Source organism: Myotis myotis, unplaced genomic scaffold, assembly GCF_014108235.1.
Source record: "Myotis myotis isolate mMyoMyo1 unplaced genomic scaffold, mMyoMyo1.p scaffold_m19_p_8, whole genome shotgun sequence".
NCBI lineage: Eukaryota > Metazoa > Chordata > Mammalia > Chiroptera > Vespertilionidae > Myotis > Myotis myotis.
Genome location: NW_023416390.1, coordinates 73,920,216 through 73,932,396, shown reverse-complemented (window position 1 = coordinate 73,932,396; position 12,181 = coordinate 73,920,216). Strand labels below are relative to the sequence as shown.

General features: G+C 38.6%; 1 protein-coding gene and 1 non-coding gene across 2 annotated transcripts in view; one reads left to right on the top strand and one right to left on the bottom strand.

The window, feature by feature from the left end:
* Nucleotides 1–12,181, top strand: part of SPOPL (speckle type BTB/POZ protein like) — a 66,635-nt gene that overhangs the window by 15,302 nt on the left and 39,152 nt on the right. The gene's annotated exons all lie outside the window — the stretch shown is intronic.
* LOC118662361 lies at nt 2,236–2,424 on the bottom strand. Its single transcript, XR_004969735.1, has one exon. It is a non-coding gene; the product is annotated as a U2 spliceosomal RNA (small nuclear RNA).

Genomic DNA, 12,181 nt, shown 5'->3' with positions numbered 1-12,181 from the left:
TTAGCTATCCTGGTGAATGAAAGGGTATTGCATTGTGGATAGGCTAGTTTTATAAAATAAATCTAATTCCTTTCCCCACTCATACCCATCTCATGCATTCACCAAGGGAAAGTAATAGAGACATGTTTATTTTTACAAAACCCATTGGATATTTCTGGTTACCTTGTCACTGTGTAGTTCATTGGCTTTCTGACAAATAGTGCATTTCTGCCTAACTATTGCTAAACATGGAAAAGGATTTAAGGTTTTGCAAGCTGGGGTAAAGTTTTATAGGCTCTTTTATTGAGTGAGTTTGCAACATTGGCCTGAAGCTTTAATTACACAATGCTGAAATGTACTTGCTTTTACTTGACTCTCTACCTAGATTGTAATTTGTATTCATTCATTATTTTGTGAGGTTTGCTACTCCTTAAATGAGGGAAATACTGTATACACAGTAGAGCTTACTCAGTTTTTAGAACTTGAAAGTAAAATTGAGGAAATTTTACCATAAGTGTGCCCACAGCATGCAGTGTGTTTTTATATTTAATTTCTTGTTACTTTTGGATTTTTTCCTTGTGTCACAAAGGCAGTGTTGCTAATATGTATTTTTCGTATCAAATTGTGTAGTGAAAACAAGAATGCGAAAAACATTTCTACTTGTGTATTCTTTTCAGTGTTAGGATTTTGGTTATTAGTCTCTTCATAGTCCTCAATGAATGTAGATTGTTAGAATCATATATAGGGAATCACCTTTCGGGCATCATAATTAAGTTGTTGATTTCATCTGTTAAAACACACATATAGACTCATAACCACAGATAAGCCCATAGTTTTTCCTTTTCAATATTTTATATGCCTTTTTGTATCTAATACTTTTATATCTGACTTCATTTTTTACTGCTGCAAAGTACTATTTCAAGGTAGAACAGCTGTTTGATAAATACTTGTGCTCTGCATATTCATATTCATTTACTGATTATTGCTAGTCATAAGAATCTTGGAATTATTATTTTTGTTAATTTATCTTTATTGTTGAAAGTATTACAGATGTCCCCTTAGAATCTTGGAATTATTAACTCATCAGCAGAGGACCTGAGATGGCATTCATGTCCTTAAAAAGTTTCTGTGAGGTACAAGAACAATTCATTTTGTTTTGCAAAGCATTTCTTTGTGAGAGAGATAGGGCTGGTAGTTAGATGGCAATAGCTTCCTTTTATTAAGTCTAGTTTGACTAAGTGTTCCTTCACTTCAGAAAAGGTTGGATTAAAATCCAGGGTCTCCTTACACATTGCTCTTCCTGGATCATATGGCTTCGTTGTTTTCTTTTTCTCTTTTCATTTCTTTGTCTTTCTTTTTTTCTGTAAACTACGCAGCTATATGGCAAAAATTTTTCTTGGGAAAATTAAGCCATTTTTAGTGGTTATGATATAGGCATATAAATCTATTCCCTACTACTGTTTACCCTAAGTCATGCTATTTGTCAATTTTTTCCTTTAGATTTTATAATTTAAAGGTCCAAAATGTAGTAGTTCCTGTTATCTTTTTAAAGCATACTGGTTTATCCTGCTTTTGCCTAGGATAGCACTAGTTTATGTCTGTTTTCCAGTAACCTTTTTTTGATTTGGCACTTGTAATAGTTTTTTTTAAGCTTTTTTATTTATTATTTTAGAGAAAGAGGAAGGCAGAGGGAGAAAGGGAAACATTGATGTGAGAGTGAAACATCGATCGGCTGCCACTGCACACCTCCTACCAGGGATCAAGCCTGCAACCAGGTATATGCCCTGACTGGGCAATCAACCAGCAACCTCTTATGCACTGGACAACACCCAACCAACCTAGCCACACCGGCCAGGGTTATAATAGATAATTTAGAAAAAAACAACACTATTATTAATAGTTGCATTAAAATGAGCCTGAGTAGTTTGGTAGATTTTTATGTCCAGCTGCTGTCATGCTATAGTCTAGCACAGTGGTTCTCAACCTTCTGGCCCTTTAAATACAGTTCCTCATGATGTGACCCAACCATAAAATTATTTTCGTTGCTACTTCATAACTGTAATGTTGCTACTGTTGTGAATCGTAATGTAAATATCTGATATGCAGGATGGTCTCAGGCGACCCCTGTGAAAGGGTCGTTCGACCACCAAAGGGGTCACAACCCACAGGTTGAGAACCGCTGGTCTATCAATAGGTGAGATACAAGTGCATTAATGAGTTCTATTTCTTTTTGCTTTTGTTTTTGTTGTTTTATTTTTTTGGTGCACTGATCCTGGAAGTACTGTAATACCAGGTCGATGTGTGGAATGGATGGAGCAAACTTCTGTTCCATCTCCTAGTTCCAGAAATCCATGTAAAATAATTGTCCTCAGATAGAGGACGTATCAGATATTAAACTAATAACATATACTACACTCGATCTTAGCCAAAAGGCTGAGAAGTGATAAGTTCCATCTTTAACAAGTGGTAAAATCTGAAAGGAACCAAAGTACACCTCTCTTTCTAACACTTTTCTTTAATGACAGTATTGGGATTCAAAGTGGGCCAGGACCCAAATGATTAGGGTCAACTAAATCCTTTGGTCTCAAGTGATGGTAAGAGATAGATTTGATGCCATTGCTCTTATTGATCACTTTGGTACCAGCCTATTGTTTCATGTTAATGCTGCAGCTTGTAAGATTCATGAAGTCACAAAGATGGCAATAGGTAGTGTCAGTGGGAAAATAGAGGTTATGTGAGCTGAAATAGTGGCTGAGCAGGCCTGCCGTAGAATGTGTAGAGCAGCACTATCTAATAAAGCTTTTTGCATTGATGGAAATGTCTTGTAATCTCCACTTTCTATTATGATAGCCTTTAGCCGCTTGTGTTTATGTAGCATTTAAAATGAGTCTAGTAAACTGAATTTCTAATTTAATTAATTTGGTAGGACTTATTTTGCAACAAATCCCTTAGTTAAAAAACAGAAGTATGTATTTAATGAAAGTATGCACTTAAGAAGTTGCTATGTTGATTTTTTTAAAGGTTTTCTACAACATTGCTCAGCAATGAAAATAAAGGAGCAGACAGTGGGTAATTATATTGATGAAGAGTGAAGGGTTTACAGAATGGTTGTGGTAAAAAAAGAGTGAAATGTTAAGCATACTCACTAGAGAGTATTTGAACTGATGCATTTTGGGTTTTGAGTTTGATATGGAAGTGAAGTCACAATGGGGATAATGACTTAAGAAGAATGGAAACCCTGGCCAGTATAGTTCCTTGGCCCGCACACTTGAGCCATACTAGAAATCGATTTAATTTCTAGTCAGGGGCATGTACTACCTGGGTTACAGATTCAATCCCCAGCCTCGGTTGGGGTACGTGCAGAAGGCAATCAATTGATGTGTCTCTCACATAGATGTTTTTCTCTCCATGCCCCCTCCCTTCCACTGTCTCTAAAATCAATGGAGAAAATATCCTCGGGTAAGGATTAACCCCCCCACCCCCCCAAAAAAAAAAACAAAAGAAGGGAAAGACTCAACAAAGTGTTGGTAATAGAGATACTAGGCATTAAATTGATAACATCAGGAATTAGTTATGTTATAAAATGATATACTGAGGTTTATTTTCATAGTGGGTCACACTATTCCAGGTATTAAGTTCCAAGTCAGAAGCTTTGAAAAAAGATTGCTAATATCTAAAGTGGATGAGATCGCTCATTCACAAAGGTCAAGGAACTGTGCTGGTATGGTAGGTCAGAAGTCCGCAGGAGTGAAATTATGCAAGGTGATGGTAGGAATAGTGAAGAAGACAATGAACAAGTGCTGAAGTCCTCCTTAAGGGAGCCTAACTGGAAGGGAGGGTAGATGAAAGTAAAGGGAAGACATAAGAGAATATAACATTGGACTCATACAGTTGCCAAATAGATGGAAAAGTGATGTGTAAGAAAAGGATATTATTTTAGTTATTCTACTTTTTCTGCTTTGGTTAGGTATTTGCCTCTCTGAGCTTTGCTTTGTTTGTCTAGTTCCTAACCTGTGTAGATACCTAATACATGTTTGTTCAGTAAATGCTAGACAAATGTGAATTTGTTCCAGTGTTCTGGAATTTTAGAACAAGGAGTATTGCTTAAATACTATAATAAAGTGATTTGAGCCCTGGCCGGGGTGCTCAGTGGTTAGAGTGTTGAACCACGAACTGAAGCGTCACCGGTTCAATTCCTGGTGATGGGCCGCAGGTTTGATCCCCAGCATGGGGGGAGCAACCAGTCAATGTCTCTGACTCTGTCTCCCTTCCCCTTCCACTCTCTAAAAATGAAAAAAATATCCTTGGGTGAGGATTTAAAAAAAGTGATTTGAAAATTAGTATAATATACTGTTACTTTAATACAATTGTGTTTTAAAGTATGGATTTAATTACCCAAATTTTAATGTTGTATTTCAAAAGGTAATGTAGGAAATTAATTATATAACCTTTAACATAAATTGGTAGATGGTAGTTTCTTAATGGGTTTTTTAAGGTAACTAGGATATTTGGGGCACTGTTCTTGATTCTTAGAGGCTTATAAGAGGATATTGCAAAATTGATGCATATCTTTCAAACTTTTCAGTGATTATTACAACTCTAATCTCTGGCAACTTTTAAAAAAATTTTTTAAATATATTTTTATTGATTTGGGAGAGGGAGAGAGATAAAAACATCAGTACTGAGAGAGAATCATTGATCGGTTGCCTCCTGCATGGCCCTCGCCAGGGATTGAGCTCATCACCCGGACATGTGCCCTGGGAATTGAACCTGCGACTTCTTAGTGTATGGGTGGACTCTCAACCAGTGAGCCACACTGGCCGGGCTGGTAACTAGTTATTTTGCTTTTCCTTTCATTAGCACATTAGGCTTTTGAGGAAGTAATTGTAGCAGGTTAACTTTGGGCAGGATAGGTAAAGAAGTCTTCAGTGATTTAAGGTAAAAATTTCTAGATATTGCTAAATGAGCAGGAGGAGAAGAATGAAAACAAAAGACTTGATTTTGGTAAAACGAAAACAAAAGACCTATGGGGACAAAAGTTTTAAACGTTTAGCCATATTTTCCTAAAACAAAAGTGGCTGGAAAAGGGAGAGGGAGAGAATACAGCTTTTATTTTGTGTGAATGTTTTAGAACTCAGGTGAATTTGGAAAAGTGCCTAGGATTAATATTAGTAGATCCAGAATTGGCAGCTAACTATGCAGACACTAGTATAAGTATGTTACAGACCTTATCTCATTTAAACTCACTATAATCTTGTTATTTTTTGTTAATCCTCACCTGAGGCTATTTTTTCCATTTTTTTTTTTTAGAGAGAATGGAAAGGGAGGGGGAAAGACACACAGAGAGACACATTGATTGATTGCCTCCAGCATGCCCCTCGTTCAGGGCCAGGACTAAGCCTACAACCGAGTACATGGTGCCCTTAACCAGAATTAAACCCGAGATCCTTTAGTCTGCAGGCCAACTCTAACCATTGAGCAAAATGCCTAGGGCTACTCACTATAATCTTTTCTTTTTTCAAATACAAGCAAAAGTTTTTGTTTTTTTTAATTTTTATTTTTTTAATATATTTTATTGGTATTCTTACAGAGAGGAAGGGAGAAGGATAGAGAGTTAGAAACATCGATGAGAGAGAAACATCGACCAGCTGCCTCCTGCACACCTTCTACTGGGGATGTGCCTGCAACCAAAGTACATGCCCTTGACCGGAACTGAACCTGGGACCTTTCAGTCCGAAGGCCAGTGCTCTATCCACTGAGCCAAACCGGTTAGGGCGCAAAAGTTTATTTAATTTAGAAAGTCAAAGGTAGAAAAAGTGAGCCATCTAGGCTGCATGGGCTCAGGAAACAAGTTACAGAGGCAAAAGAAGGTCCCTTGGAACTTAGGAGAAAGAAAGCAAGGGCCTAGGGAAAGAGGAGATGGGGAAAGGCTGGGGCATGCTTCAAAGAGAGAGAAAATGCTGAGAGAAGGAAGTGGGGAAAGGCATGGGCCTGCTCCAGAGAGAGGGGGAAAGAGAGGGAGAGAGAACAAATGCCTCACTATAATCTTTTTGAGTAAGGAATTATTCCCTTTTTAAGGATGAGAAAGCTAAGGGCCAGGAAAAGAAAGTAATTTGTTCAAGAGTTATAAAACCTAAAAAAATAAAATAAATTTGCATTGTTTTGTACACAAACCTTACATTTCAATAATTTTAACAGATGTATTCATCTGTGTAACAACAGCTCTATCAAGATATAGATCACTTCCATTATTCCAGAAAGTTCCCTTGAAGGTTATACAAGTCCTAAGAGACATTTTGGACATCAGTTTGTCTTTTTCCAACTACACCTCTGCATTATTTGCATGAAAAAGGAGATGGAATCTGTTATAGATAAGAAGTCTGTGTGTAACAGAGCTAATAGCTGATGTGTAATAACTGATGCAAAGCCAAGTTTTCAAGATTGAAAAAGCAAAAGTAAAACTTCAAAAGACATATTTAGGCAAATTTAACTTTGTTCCTCTTCATAGTTCATTGAGATTATTACTGCTTTGTAAACTAGTTTTATCTTTGAATTTTATTTTAATACTCTTACGTATTAAAACAGTTTATTGAGTGCTCTCTATGTACCAGACACTATGATAGGTGTCTTCCATACATTCCCATTTGCTATATCAGTTATTTGAGATAATTCCCTTTATTCTCATTTTACAAATAAGAAAACTAAATCCCAGAGAGCTCACACAGCTTCAGGATTTGAACCTACGTCTATTATTAGAAACCAAACTCTTTAATCTGATGATTTTCTCTGGATTATTTTGTAATACTAAATTATACTTGGTACTTTGATTTTTAGAAGGCAATAAATACACTTACTATCTAGTAAATATGTAATATTTTTTCAACTGTTGACTTCAAGCCCAGTGTGTCTTTGCTTACTATCTGCCAAGTTCTGTACTAGGCAGTGATTACATAAAGATGAAAATAGCCCGGCTGGTATGCTCAGTGGTTGAGCTTCTACCTCTGAACCAGTAGGTCAGGGTTTGATTCCCAGTCAGGGCACATGCCCGGGTTGTGGGCTCAATTCCCAGTGTGTGATATACAGGAGTTAGCCAATGATTGTTTCTCATCATTGGTGTTTCTCTCCCTTCCTCTCTGAAATCAATATACTTATTTTTAAAAAAAAAGATGAAAATATAGTCATCTCAAGGGGATTGGATGAATTGGAAAACATAATGGCATTTATCTTTCTCTGACTTATTTCACCTTAGCACAATGCCCTCTAAGTCCATTCATGTTGTCACAGATGTTAAGATTTCATTCTTTTTTCTTAATCATCCAAGGATATGTTTATTGATTAGAGAGAGAGAGAAATACAGATTTGTTACCTCCTGTACACTCCCTGACCAGGACTAAACCCAAAACTTAGGTATGTGTCCTAATAGGGAATCAAACCCACAACCTTTTAGTGTACAGGATATTGCTCCAACCAACTGAGCCACCTGGGCAAGGCAAGATTTCTTTCTTTTCTTTTCTTTTCTCTTTTCTTTTCTTTTCTTTTTTCTTTTCTTTTCTTTTCTTTTCTTTTCTTTTCTTTTCTTTTCTTTCTTTTCTTTTCTTTCTCTTTCTTTCTCTTTCCTTCCCTTTCCCCTTCCCCTTCCCCTTCCCCTTCCCCTTCCCCTTCCCCTTCTCCTTCCCTTCCCCTTCCCCTTCCCCCTCCCCCCTACCCCTCCCCTTCCCCTTCCGCTTCCCCTTCCCCTTCTTTATGGCTGAATACTGTTCTATTGTATATATGTGCCACAACTTTTTATCCACTTGTCTATTGATGGGCACTGGTGTCACTTTCATATCTTGGCTATCTACACTAATAAAAGACAAACATGCAAATTAACCATACCTTTGCTATGCCTTAAGCCATGCCCACCAGCCAATCAGAGCAACTATATGCAAATTAACCCAACCAAGATGGTGGCCGGCGGCCACGGAGCTGGAGCAAGCAGGAGGCTTGGTTGCCCCAATGATGGAGGAAGCCAAACTTCCCTCTTGCCGTGTCGGGCTCTGAGCTCCACTCAAAGCAACAAAATTTCAATTATAGAAGGTAAATAAATCCCAGAATAAAAGAAAAAAAGGAGAAGCTGGGAGCTTCCATCGCCGGGGGGCTTATCCAGCCTGAAAACAGCCCTCAGCCCCTCACCCAGACTGGCCAGGCCACCCCAGTGGGGACCCCCCACCCTAAAGGGGGTGTGGCCAGCCTGAAAACAGCCATCAGCCCCTCACCCAGGCTAGCCAAACCTCCATAGGGTGAGGGTCCCCACTGGTGGGGGGGGCTTGACCAGCCTGAAAACAGCCATCAGCCCCTCACTCAGGCTGGCCAGGCACCCCAGTGAAGACCCCCACCCTGAAGGGGGTGTGACCAGCCTGCAAACAGCCATCAGCTCCTCACCCAGGCTGGCCAGGCACCCCAGCAGGACTCCCACCCTGATCCGGACATCCTTCAGGGTAAACCAGCCGGCCCCCACCCATGCACCAGGCTTCTGTCCTATATAATAAAAGGGTAATATGCAAACTGACCCTAACAGCAGAACGACTGGGAATGACTGGTCACTATGACACACACTGACCACCAGGGGGTAGACGCTCAATGCTGCATTGAACATAGGGGTGCATATGTCTTTTGGAATTAGTGTTTTCAGTTTCTTTGAATATATACCCAGAAGTGGAGTGCTGGGTCATAAGGCAGTTTCATTTTTAATTTTTTGAGGAACATTCTTAATGTTTTTCATAGTGACTACACCAGTTTGTATTCTTACCAACAGTGCACAAGGGCTCCTTTTTCTCCAGAAAAATAATAGAATTTTCAGTTAAATCCTGGGTTCAATTTATGACTCCTTGCTGGTTTTTTGTTTGTTTTTTTGTCTGTTTGCTTGTTTTTTAACTTTTGTGACCTTAGAGCACATTGCTTCAGTGTTGCAGTTTCTCTATCTGTAAAATAGAAGTAACAACTTACTTCACACGGTAGTTTAAAGGATCAAGTGAGATAATATGTATAAGAGTAAAGTTCTAAAGTAAAAGTGTTTAGGTAGCTAAGGAATAATTCAGTGATTTTACTATGGAAAATGGTATGGGGTGCATCGGTTGGTTACTAAAAGTTTTATGGAAAGGATGACATTTAAGATGGACAGATTCAAGTTCTCAAGATGGCAGAACAGGTCATTGCTGAATTGGCTCCTCCCATGATTACATTAAATTACAACTGAATTACACAACAACCACCCTTGAAAACTAACTGAAGACTAGCTGAACAGAAGTCTTATACTAAGTATATAGAGAAGAAGCTATGTTGAGATGGGTAAAAGGGGCAGAGACACAGATGGGCGGCTTAACCCACACTCACCTGTGGTGGTTAAGAATTGGGAGGGCCCAGCCAGCATGGTTCAGTGGTTGAGCATCAATCTATGAACCAGGACATCAGGGTTTGATTCCCGGTCAGGGCACATGCCTGGGTTATGGGATTGATCCCCAGTGGGAGGTGTGCAGGAGGCAGATCAATGATTCTCATCATTGATGTTTTTATCTCTCTCTTCTTCTCTGAAATCAATGAAAATATATGTTTTTTAAAAAGAATCAGGATGCTACGGAGATCCTCTCTAAGGAACAAAGGGTTTCAGTCCCACACCAGGCTCCCTAGTCTGGAGCAGCATGGCTAGAAAGAGGAGCCCTCATAATAATTGCCTCTGAAAATCAGCAGGAACTCAGTCTGGGTGAAACAGAGGGCTGCAGACCCAGGCGTCCTCTTAAAGGACAGCCCTCTGTGCATAGTGCATAGACTCACTGCTCAGAAACACTCACCCTAAGCTACAGTGAAGAGACAGCAGCTGGAAAAGTGCCCTGGACATAAAGGGAGGAACTGAAAGTGCAGAGTCCCAAACAAACATGAACCTAAAGAGGCCCAGACATTATAATTAAAATGCCAAAGGTTAAAGACAAAGAATCCTAAAAGCAGCAAGAAAAAAGTAATCAGTTATCTAATAACTTATAGGTGCTCTCATAAGACTGTTAACTGATTTCTCTCCAAAAACTTTGCAGGCCAAAGGAATTGGTACAAAATATTCAAATTGATGAAAAGTAAGGACTACAACCAAGATTACCCAGCAAAGCTATCATTTAGTATAGCAGGAGAGATAAAGAGCTTCCCAGGCAGGAAAAAGCTGAAGGAGTTCATCACCATCAAAACAGTATTACTAGCCCTAGCTGGTTTGGCTCAGTAGATAGGGTGTCAGCCTGCAGACTGAAGGGTCCTGAGTTTGATTCCATTCAAGGGCACATGCCCAGGTTGCGGGCTCACTCTCCAGTGGGGGGCGTGCAGGAGGCAGCAGATCAACAATTCTCTCTCTCTTTCTCCCTCTCCCTCCCTCTCTGAAATAAATAAAAATATATTTTTTAAAAAAGACAAAACAAGAAAAACCCAGTATTACTAGAAATGTTAAAGAGACTTCTTTAAGAGAAGAGAAGAAAAAATTTACCGACAAAGGCAGTCAACTAACACACAAAGGTCAAAAGGCAAAATTAAGAAGATCATTTGTAATTACAACAATAAATTAAGGGTTATACACAAACACAGAAGAAATACAAAGTTATGACAAAAACATAAATGTGGAAGGGGTGAATAAAAATGGTAGTGATTTTAGAATGTGTTGGAATTTAAGCAATTGTCAACTTCATATAGACTGCTATAAACATAGCTTGTATATGAAGCACCTGGTAACCACAAACCAAAAGTCTACAAGAGCTATACATGAAAGCAAGAGAAGAATCCAAACAACACTACAGAATATTATCACCATACAAGAGAAGAGAGGAAGAGATAAGAAAAGGAACAGAGAATTACAAAAATAATTAGAAAACGATAAAATGGCAATAGTTACATACCTTCAATAATAACTTCAAGTTATCAATATTAACTTCTTTATTATTAATCCTCACCCAAGGATATTTTTCCATTGATTTCTAGAGAGACTGGAAGGGGAGGGGGAGAGACAGAGAAACATCGATGTGAGAGAGATCTATTGGTTGTCTCCTGCACATGCCCCAGAGACTGTAACCGAGGAATGTGCCCTTGACCAGAATCAAACCTGGGAACCCTCTGGGGGCCAATGGTCTATCCACTGAAACAAAACATCTAGGGCAGTGGTTCTCAACTTTCCTAATGCCGCCACCCTTTAATACAGTTCACCATGTTGTGGTGACCCCCAACCATAAAATTATTTTCTTTGCTACTTCATAACTGTAATTTTGCTACTGTTATGAATCGTAATGTAAATATCTGATATGCAGGATGTATTTTCATTGTTACAAATTGAACATAATTAAAGCATAGTGATTAATCACAAAAACAATATGTAATTATATATGTGTTTTGCGATGGTCTTAGGCGACCCCTGTGAAAGGGTCGTTCGACCCCAAAGGGGTTGCGACCCACAGGTTGAGAACTGCTGGTCTAGGGCAATAATCACTTAAATGTAAATGGATTAAATGTTTTAGTTAAAAGATTAATTGATAAAGAAGAACTGGTACATATTTACAATGGAATATTACTGGGCCATAAAAATGAATGAAACCTTAACTATTTGTGACAAAATGGATGGACCCTCCAGGTATTATGCTGGTCAAATAAGTCAGAGAAAGAAAAATGCCATATGATTTCACTTTTATGTGGCATCTAAAAATCAAAATAAATGAACAAATAAAACAGAAACAAACTCAGATACAGAGAACAAACTTATGGTTGCCAGATGGGAGGAGAGGTTAGGGGACTGGATGAAAAAGGTGAAGGGATTATACTAAGTACAAATTGGCAGTTACAAAATCATCACTGAGATTTATAGTAGAGCGTAGGGAATATAGTCAACAATATTGTAATAATGGTATGTGGTGTCAGGTGGGTACATAACTTTGTCTAACCACTATGTTGTTCACCTGAAATCAGTATAATATTTAATATGAACTATAGTTGAATATTTTTTTTAAAAAAAAGGTGGGCAGATTCCAATACAGTGTTGGTGTTTGAAGAATGGATAAGATTAAATTATGATTTGTTAATTGAAATAACTTACTGCTCTGCTTTGGATAAGGGCGTTACCTTATTTATAAACTAGAGGCCCATTGCACAAAGAGATTCGTGCAATAGGCCTTCCTTCCCCTGGCTGCCGACACCGGTTTTCCTC